This window comes from Rutidosis leptorrhynchoides, chromosome 11 (genome assembly GCF_046630445.1).
Source record: "Rutidosis leptorrhynchoides isolate AG116_Rl617_1_P2 chromosome 11, CSIRO_AGI_Rlap_v1, whole genome shotgun sequence".
In the NCBI taxonomy this organism is placed as follows: domain Eukaryota; kingdom Viridiplantae; phylum Streptophyta; class Magnoliopsida; order Asterales; family Asteraceae; genus Rutidosis; species Rutidosis leptorrhynchoides.
The window spans coordinates 73,827,448-73,836,878 of NC_092343.1; positions in this window are offsets into that span (position 1 = coordinate 73,827,448).

Below are 9,431 nucleotides of genomic sequence, written 5' to 3' on the forward strand. Positions count from 1 at the left end.
TTATTAGTACCATTATTGTTATTATTATATGATAGTGCTCCAAATGAATATATATTTTGTAGCAATATCCTTCCAATATGTAAATTATTTAGTTGTAATTGTCCTATTTTAAAGTTGTAATCGTTTATATTAAATAAGTGCGAAGACAAAAGGCGAAAATTAAGATTTGAAGACGCAAACGTCCAAAAATCTCAAATGTACAAGATACAATCCAAGTGGTTCAATTTATTGGTAAGCAACGTCTAAAAATGACAAGAGTACAAGTTGCGAAACGCAAAGTACAAGATATTAAATTATACGAAAGGACGTTCGGAAATCTGGAATCGGGACCTGAGCCAACTATCAACGCCCGACGCAACGGACTAAAAATTATGAGTCAACTATGCACAAGAATATAATATAATATTTAAATAATTATATAAATTATTTATATATTATATATATTTAAATAAAACGTCGACAAGCAAATGGCCAAAAATTTTTGAGCTGGATTCCTGACCTCCGCACTCGCAGAGCTGTGAAGGCTTAAACCTCCACGATCGCGGAGCACACCAGGATCAAAATTTACTATAAAAGGCACGAGCTTGCTGCCGAGTTCAATAATAATAATAATAATACTCCGTAATATATAATATATATAATATATATATATATATATATATATATATATATATATATATATATATATATATATATATATATATATATATAGTATAGGTTAGTTTTATATTAGATTAGTTTGAGTTATGTAAAAGTTATTTTTACGAGTTCTAAAGTCGAAATTCTGTCTGTGTAACACTACGCTATAAATAATCAATGTAAGTTATGTTCTCCTTTTTAAAATTAATGTCTCGTAGCTAAGTTATTATTATGCTTATTTAAGCCGAAGTAATCATGATGTTGGGCTAAAAATATTAAAATTGGGTAATTGGGCTTTGTACCATAATTGGGGTTTAGACAAAAGAACGACACTTGTGGAAATTAGACTATGAGTTATTAATGGGCTTTATATTTGTTTAACTAAATGATAGTTTGTTAATTTTAATATAAAGATTTACAATTGGACATACCTATAAATAACCACATACACTCGATCAGACACGATGGGCGGGATATTTATATGTATGAATAATCGTTCATTTAACCGGACACGGGAATGGATTAATAGTCACTAGAATTATTAAAACAGGGGTGAAATTATGTACAAGGACACTTGGCGTAATTGTTAACAAAGTATTAAAACCTTGGGTTACACGCAGTCGATATCCTGGTGTAATTATTAAACAAAGTATTAAGACCTTGTTACAGTTTAAGTCCCCAATTAGTTGGAATATTTGACTTCGGGTATAAGGATAATTTGACGAGGACACTCGCATTTTATATTTATGACTGATGGATTGTTATGGACAAAAACCAGACGGACATATTAAATAATCCAGGACAAAGGATAATTAACCCGTGGGAATAAACTAAAAATCAACACGTCAAACATCATGATTACGGAAGTTTAAATAAGCATAATTCTTTTATTTCATATTTAATTGCACTTTTAATTATCGCATTTTTATTTACTATCATTTTATTTATTGCACTTTTAATTATCGCACTTAAATTATCGTCATTTATATTTTTCATTAGGTTTTAATTGTGACTTAAAATATAAAATCGACAAACCGGTCATTAAACGGTAAAAACCCCCTTTTATATTATTATTATATATAAAAATATATATTTTGTACAAATATAGTTATTTAAATATAGTGTGAAATAAGCCATCTCCCTGTGGAACGAACCGGACTTACTAAAAACTATACTACTCTACGATTAGGTACACTGCCTATAGTGTTGTAGCAGGGTTTAGGTATACCCCATCTGTAAATAAATAATTAAAACTTGTGTAATTTGTATCGCTTTTCGTATCAAAAATATATAGTATTTCACGTACACCTCGCACGACATCAAGTTTTTGGCGCCGCTGCCGGGGACTCGGCGAAACGCTATATTTTTTATTTTTAATATATATTTGTGTAAATATTTTTATATATAATTTTTAGAAAAACAATATAAAATTTAAAAAAAAAAATTCAGAACCTGTCGAATGAAACCAGCACCTCATTTGAATTTTCACCCTCCGCGACTCGCGGAGTTCGCCTGGCACGTGGCACCGCACTCGCGGAGCCGTCTGACACGAGCCTGGTCCAGCAATTAATACGATTTAGGTTTTAATTAAATATTATTATTATTATTAAACCTAATTAGGTTTTATATATAATATTATTTAGTTTAAGTTTTTAATTAATTTGTAATATTAAGTTTTATTATTATTTTTAATTATATAAATTAATACTTTTTAATAAATAATATAAAAATAATATTTTTATAAAAATTGCAACCTTAAGTTTTATTTTTACTTTTTGTTTTTTTAATCGTTTAATCGAAATTTGTATATTTATCATTCGTAATTAGTTTTAAACTTAGTTCTTGCCGTAGTTATTTTATATTTCTAGATTCTTAGGCTTTGCCGTAAAATCCCTTAAGTGCTTTTTCTTTAAAATTAAGATTTAGGCGCTTTAAAATTTTGCGACACAGTTTTTAGATTTTAGTGCCTAATTAAGTTATTGTCGTTTTGGATATAGAATTCCTTTAAGCTTTAATACCTTTAGGCGCAAATTTTTAGATTTTTAAGTTTTGACGTTTTCTTTCTTATTTTTATTTTTCGACGTTTTTCGACGCGTAATCTTTTTCTTTCTTATTTCTCAACACACTAGTTTTTAGGACATAGATTTTCTATTTCTTCTCTAAAATTTCTTTAAATTTCAACGAAAAATTATTTTAAGTGGTTAAATTGATAGACATCCAAATTTTCTGCTTCGTAGTAATAGTTGGATTTGTTAGTGGCTGAGTTGTGAGCTTCCGATTTAAAGGGTTCTGGCTCCCTGCTGCATCTATTGGCTATTCGAAACGTGGGCAAAAGCAGAAAAGTCTATTAATTTGATAACTTATATAATTTTTATTTTTATAACTAATAGGATAATTAAGTAAATGCACCACATTGTACCTAAAATTTAGTAATAAGCGCATTATGGAAAATCTCGAGAATATTTTGGAAACTCTTTATGACATCCGAAATCAATTTAATCAATACTCTCAAACGGGTGTTGATGACAATTCGTTCGGTCAATCTTGGATCACGAATGACGAAACAATAACTGGTTGTGAAATCTGTGGAGATTATCACTCAACATGGGAATGTTATTATTACGTTCCTATGGAAAATTATGCACCCATGGAACTTGAATGGAATGATTATAAGGAATACAATTCTAATTGGGATTATTTCCAAGAATATATCCAAACTCAACAACCAAAAGACGAGGAAAATTATGTGCCTGAAAATTCTTTAGATTATATGAAAATCAAACTCGAAGAACTTGATTCTCAAAATGAACAAATGAGAGAGTTTGTAAATTGGCAAGCTGAAACTCTATCAGATTACACACCTGTTGATCTGAGGAGTCGTGTGCAAGAAAATCTCATATCATCGAATTTTGATGAATTCGAGAGCTCCGAAATCTCCAACTATCCCGATGATACTTTTTATTCAGCTTTACCAATATCACAACATATTGACACATTAGCCTCAACCGACGAAATCATCGATCCATCTATGGATGAAGAAGAAGTAAGGGAGACAAATTTGTACTCTTGGGAAAACGATAACGTTGAAAATTTTACCCCCGAGACCAAAATGGTGGGACCGATAAGTACCATTAATGAAGAAGAATTTGCTTCGATCCCGAAATTCACCATTCCACAACCTTCCAACCCAATATTCTCAATAGACGAGTCATCTACCGAAGATGAACTACGAGCTGTAATAGATAATGACACCTCAGATTTCACCCAATTGGGTAATAGAGGTGAAACCTTTTATTCCGAGAATGAACGGGAGGAAATGTTAGGAATTGTCCACCCTATAGTATGTATGTCGGTATATAACGATCCATTTGACCAAGAACCAGAAAAGAGACATATCCATTTACTAAAAGCTACACTTAAAAAAGAATTAAGTAGTGATGATAGGGTGGGTCTAAACTTTAAACCCATTGATATATTTTATACCACCCGAGATGTAAATAACTGGCTCACTATTTTAATTCGTGGAACTTATTCTACCGACTTCACATGTCGTCAGCTAAGTGTGGGGAAGTCTAACCCCACTTAATGTTAAATTTGGGGTTCGGGTTAGTGCATAACTCGTTAATAAAAATGCATGATGAGTTAGGGTAAAATACGCATTTTCAGATATTAGTAAACAGTTCAGAAAAGTAGCCGTTTTTGAAGAAAAACATGTGTGATAAAACAAGAAGGAATGAACGATGAGGTGCACCATCTATCATTTGACGAGCTTTGAAATTACAAACTAGGTATTCTTAATCACTTTTCTACACTAATCACCCTCATGAATTTATAATAATAGTCTGATTTCATGCAAATGAGGGCATTGCATGATCTCAAGTGTGGGGAAGGTTTATAAATTCTCTCAGGTTTATACTTGGTTTATTTTCTAAATTTTATGAAAATTTGAAAATTTTTCAATTAAATGAATTCAAAATCACGTTTATACATATTTATGAACAAAACTAGGTGTTAATACCGAAATTATTGTTACCCTAAAAAGAGGACATAAATTGAGAAACAACTAAAACGCTTGAATTTATTTATTAAGATATAAAAATACGCATGAAAAAAGCCAAGTGTGGGGAGAATGTACCAAGTTATTCAATTAAAAACTATCTATCACATGTTTCTGTAAAGTTATTGCAGGTGCTTTTGTTTTGGACTAAATTAACTTTTTACCCGATTTATTGTAATACTTTTGAAAGAATAGATGGATCTACACGATGAATCAATTCCATCATTAAAAGGAAGTAAAGTCTTCCGTAAAAGACACGCGCTTCTTGATTTAGGTCAAGAAGTTGTCGTCCAGATCAGCTGTAGGTTGACGAAAAATCTAGAAAAGTCATCTCTAAAATCAGCAGGAAATCCACGGACCTCAGCATCAAATAGGATCGCCAAGTGGTCAGACTTATCCTAACCATGAGAGGATCTGTCTCGTAAAATGGGGAGGGCGCCATGCAAATTAGCTTGATAAGACTAATGAATCAGATCCCCAGAAAGGATAATCTCCTTAAAGATTAAAAATCAGCTTTTAAGACTGATATTACTCAATCCTTGAGATTGACCTTAAAGATTGAGAATTACAAACTCATGGAATTCGATGATATCTAAACTCGAGCTTGAACGAGAAAATATTTTGATCAAAATTACAAACCGATTTGTTTTCTGAAAACCCATTTTCAATGCGTTCGTTACCATTGAACGTAAAATCCTAGGAATTCACCTGGAATTCATTAGGTCACCTAAACCAAATCGGGTGTCAACCGTAAGAACGGTGGTTACATAGCATGGTCGGAGACAGGACCTTGTGCCAGACCGAAAAATTATAGGATGATCTTTACTATTGCTCCTACAAAGGATAGTAATAGCATCCGACACGTTTTTGGGCCATAATCAAATGCATGTCATTAGACATTGCCTTAACAGTTGCTTGTTCAACGATTTCCTTTACAACCGGACGGTAGTTTGCCTAAAGGTAATATACGGAGCAAGTATACTGGACGTGTTGCTTTCCTAATACAAGGTTAGCAAGTGGGTGACACAAAACCGTAAGTTTGAGCTAAAATTTTAAAATCTGAAACCCACAAAACCCACAAAAATATTTTGCAAACACCGGTGAAGGGTTATTCCGGAAAACTTATCTAGGGTAAAAACTAGATTGAATTTTCAAATGATCAAATGTTTTCATAAAGATCCAATTTCCTTAAAGGATCTAAATTTTTATAGTTAGGTGGGACTGTAAACCACAATGTTACTATCATTGTTTATACTGCCGTATCAAAATCACTGATGTATAAAGTGTGAAGAATAAAGAAGTGATTCGTGTGATTTAATTTCAAGTTCTGTATTGCTTGAGGACAAGCAACGTTCAAGTGTGGGGATATTTGATAGTGCTCCAAATGAATATATATTTTGTAGCAATGTCCTCCCAATATGTAAATTATTTAGTTGTAATTGTCCTATTTTAAAGTTGTAATCGTTTATATTAAATAAGTGCGAAGACAAAAGGCGAAAACGAAGATTTGAAGACGCAAACGTCCAAAAAGCTCAAATGTACAAGATACAATCCAAGTGGTTCAATTTATTGGTAAGAAACGTCTAAAAATGACAAGAGTGCAAGTTGCGGAACGCAAAGTACAAGATATTAAATTATACGAAAGGACGTTCGGAAATCCGGAACCGGGACCTGAGCCAACTATCAACGCCCGACGCAACGGACTAAAAATTATGAGTCAACTATGCACAAGAATATAATATAATATTTAAATAATTATATAAATTATTTATATATTATATATATTTAAATAAAACGTCGACAAGAAAATGGCCAAAAATTTGTGAGCTGGATTCCTGACCTCCGCACTCGCGGAGCTGTGAAGGCTTAAACCTCCACGATCGCGGAGCACACCAGGATCAAAATTTCCTATAAAAGGCACGAGCTTGCTGCCGAGTTCAATAATAATAATAATAATACTCCGTAATATATAATAAATAAATAAATAAATAAATATATATATATATATATATATATATATATATATATATATATATATAGATATAGTATAGGTTAGTTTTATATTAGATTAGTTTGGGTTATGTAAAAGTTATTTTTACGAGTTCTAAAGTCGAAATTCTGTCCGTGTAACACTACGCGATAAATAATCAATGTAAGTTATGTTCTCCTTTTTAAAATTAATGTCTCGTAGCTAAGTTATTATTATGCTTATTTAAGCCGAAGTAATCATGATGTTGGGCTAAAAATATTAAAATTGGGTAATTGGGCTTTGTACCATAATTGGGGTTTAGACAAAAGAACGACACTTGTGGAAATTAGACTATGAGTTATTAATGGGCTTTATATTTGTTTAACTAAATGATAGTTTGTTAATTTTAATATAAAGATTTACAATTGGACATACCTATAAATAACCACATACACTCGATCGGACACGATGGGCGGGATATTTATATGTATGAATAATCGTTCATTTAACCGGATACGGGAATGGATTAATAGTCGCTAGAATTATTAAAACAGGGGTGAAATTATGTACAAGGACACTTGGCATAATTGTTAACAAAGTATTAAAACCTTGGGTTACACGCAGTCGATATCCTGGTGTAATTATTAAACAAAGTATTAAGACCTTGTTACAGTTTAAGTCCCCAATTAGTTGAAATATTTGACTTCGGGTATAAGGATAATTTGACGAGGACACTCGCATTTTATATTTATGACTGATGGATTGTTATGGACAAAAACCAGACGGACATATTAAATAATCCAGGACAAAGGATAATTAACCCATGGGAATAAACTAAAAATCAACACGTCAAACATCATGATTACGGAAGTTTAAATAAGCATAATTCCTTTATTTCATATTTAATTGCACTTTTAATTATCGCATTTTATTTACTATCATTTTATTTATTGCACTTTTAATTATCGCACTTAAATTATCGTCATTTATATTTTTCATTAGGTTTTAATTGTGACTTAAAATATAAAATCGACAAACCGGTCATTAAACGGTAAAAACCCCCTTTTATATTATTATTATATATAAAAATATATATTTTGTACAAATATAGTTATTTAAATATAGTGTGAAATAAGCCATCTCCCTGTGGAACGAACCGGACTTACTAAAAAACTATACTACTCTACGATTAGGTACACTACCTATAGTGTTGTAGCAAGGTTTAGGTATATCCCATCTGTAAATAAATAATTAAAACTTGTGTAATTTGTATCGCTTTTCGTATCAAAAATATATAGTATTTCACGTACACCTCGCACGACATCATTATAATTAATATATTTATTAGGATTATTGATATTATTATCATTATTATTAATTTATTCATATTAATTCCATTATTATTAAAAATTAAGAATTAAATATAAAGTTTGTATAATTAATATTAGTATCTAAGATACAGATATAGCAAAAATCGACCTGCTGTTATATAAATACAGAAATATTTAATTACATATATAGAAAGATACATATATAGATATATATGTATATACTTTTATAAATACGACTGTATATATATATAAATAGATAAAATACGTATTCATATATAAAGGATTCAATTCAGTTTCATGTCACCATCGATCCTGTATCAAATTTTGTTTCTTGTCTTTAAGGATCGAATCAGAATCACATAACACTCCAAAATCTGTTAGAAATCTTAATCAAACTTTAATTTTTTTATTATTTCTTATGTACTGAGGAATAAGCCTTCTGTCGACCCTATTGACTATTAAGTGAATAAGTTACACGAGATTATTGGTTACTCCAGTCACCTATCCATCGACATTATCAATTAAAAGCACTACTACCTTTGTTTGACGGATTTTAAGGCAAAAAAAAAAAAAAAAAAAAAAAACCCGTTAGTCTCTGTTCTTGATTCTTTTTTCAAATAACACGATTCCTTGATGAATTTCAAAATCCTTAAATGCAGCATTGTTAAGAATCGTCTATGTAATCTTTCTGCAAAATATTGGCTTTCAATTCCTATTATTCAATTTAAATTTCGAAGTCAAAGGTAATCTTTAAAAAAGTCAAATATTGTGTTCATAGTAAAATTCGTAAATTCTTTGATGTTTTAAATTAAATTGTCGACCCAGAAGTGTTATAGGAAGGAATTCCAATCTTTTTCATGTTGCAAGTATTGTCTAAAACGCTCTTAAATTCGAAAACTAATATTGAGTTTATTTTTTATTTTTTTTGCGTACCAGACCACTGTTTGTTTCGATTTTTTTTTTGTGTCTTTTAATTTAAAATCACAATTATAAATCGTTATGTATCTATTTCAAATTCTAAAACTAAATAAGGAATTAGTTAACAGCTTGGTTTTGGATCTTGGGTCGATTTGGATTCTGTGAAGAAGAAGTAGTGGAAACATAAAACAAAACGGTTTATATATTTTGGCGTTCGGTATTAATTCAGAAAAAAGGGCAACGGCCCAATGGTTTAGGGAGTGTGTAATGAGCGGGAGGTCGCGGGTTCGAGTCTCGTATGGGACATTTTTTTTTAGAAAAGCTATTTTAAAGGTATACACTCTACTTCCATTATCATTATCATTATTAATATCCTTATTATTATTAATATCCTTATTATTATTATTATTATTATTATTATTATTATTATTATTATTATCATGATCAATATTATTGTTATAATTATTATTATGATTGTTATTATTAATAATATAGGAATTATTATTAATATTGTAAT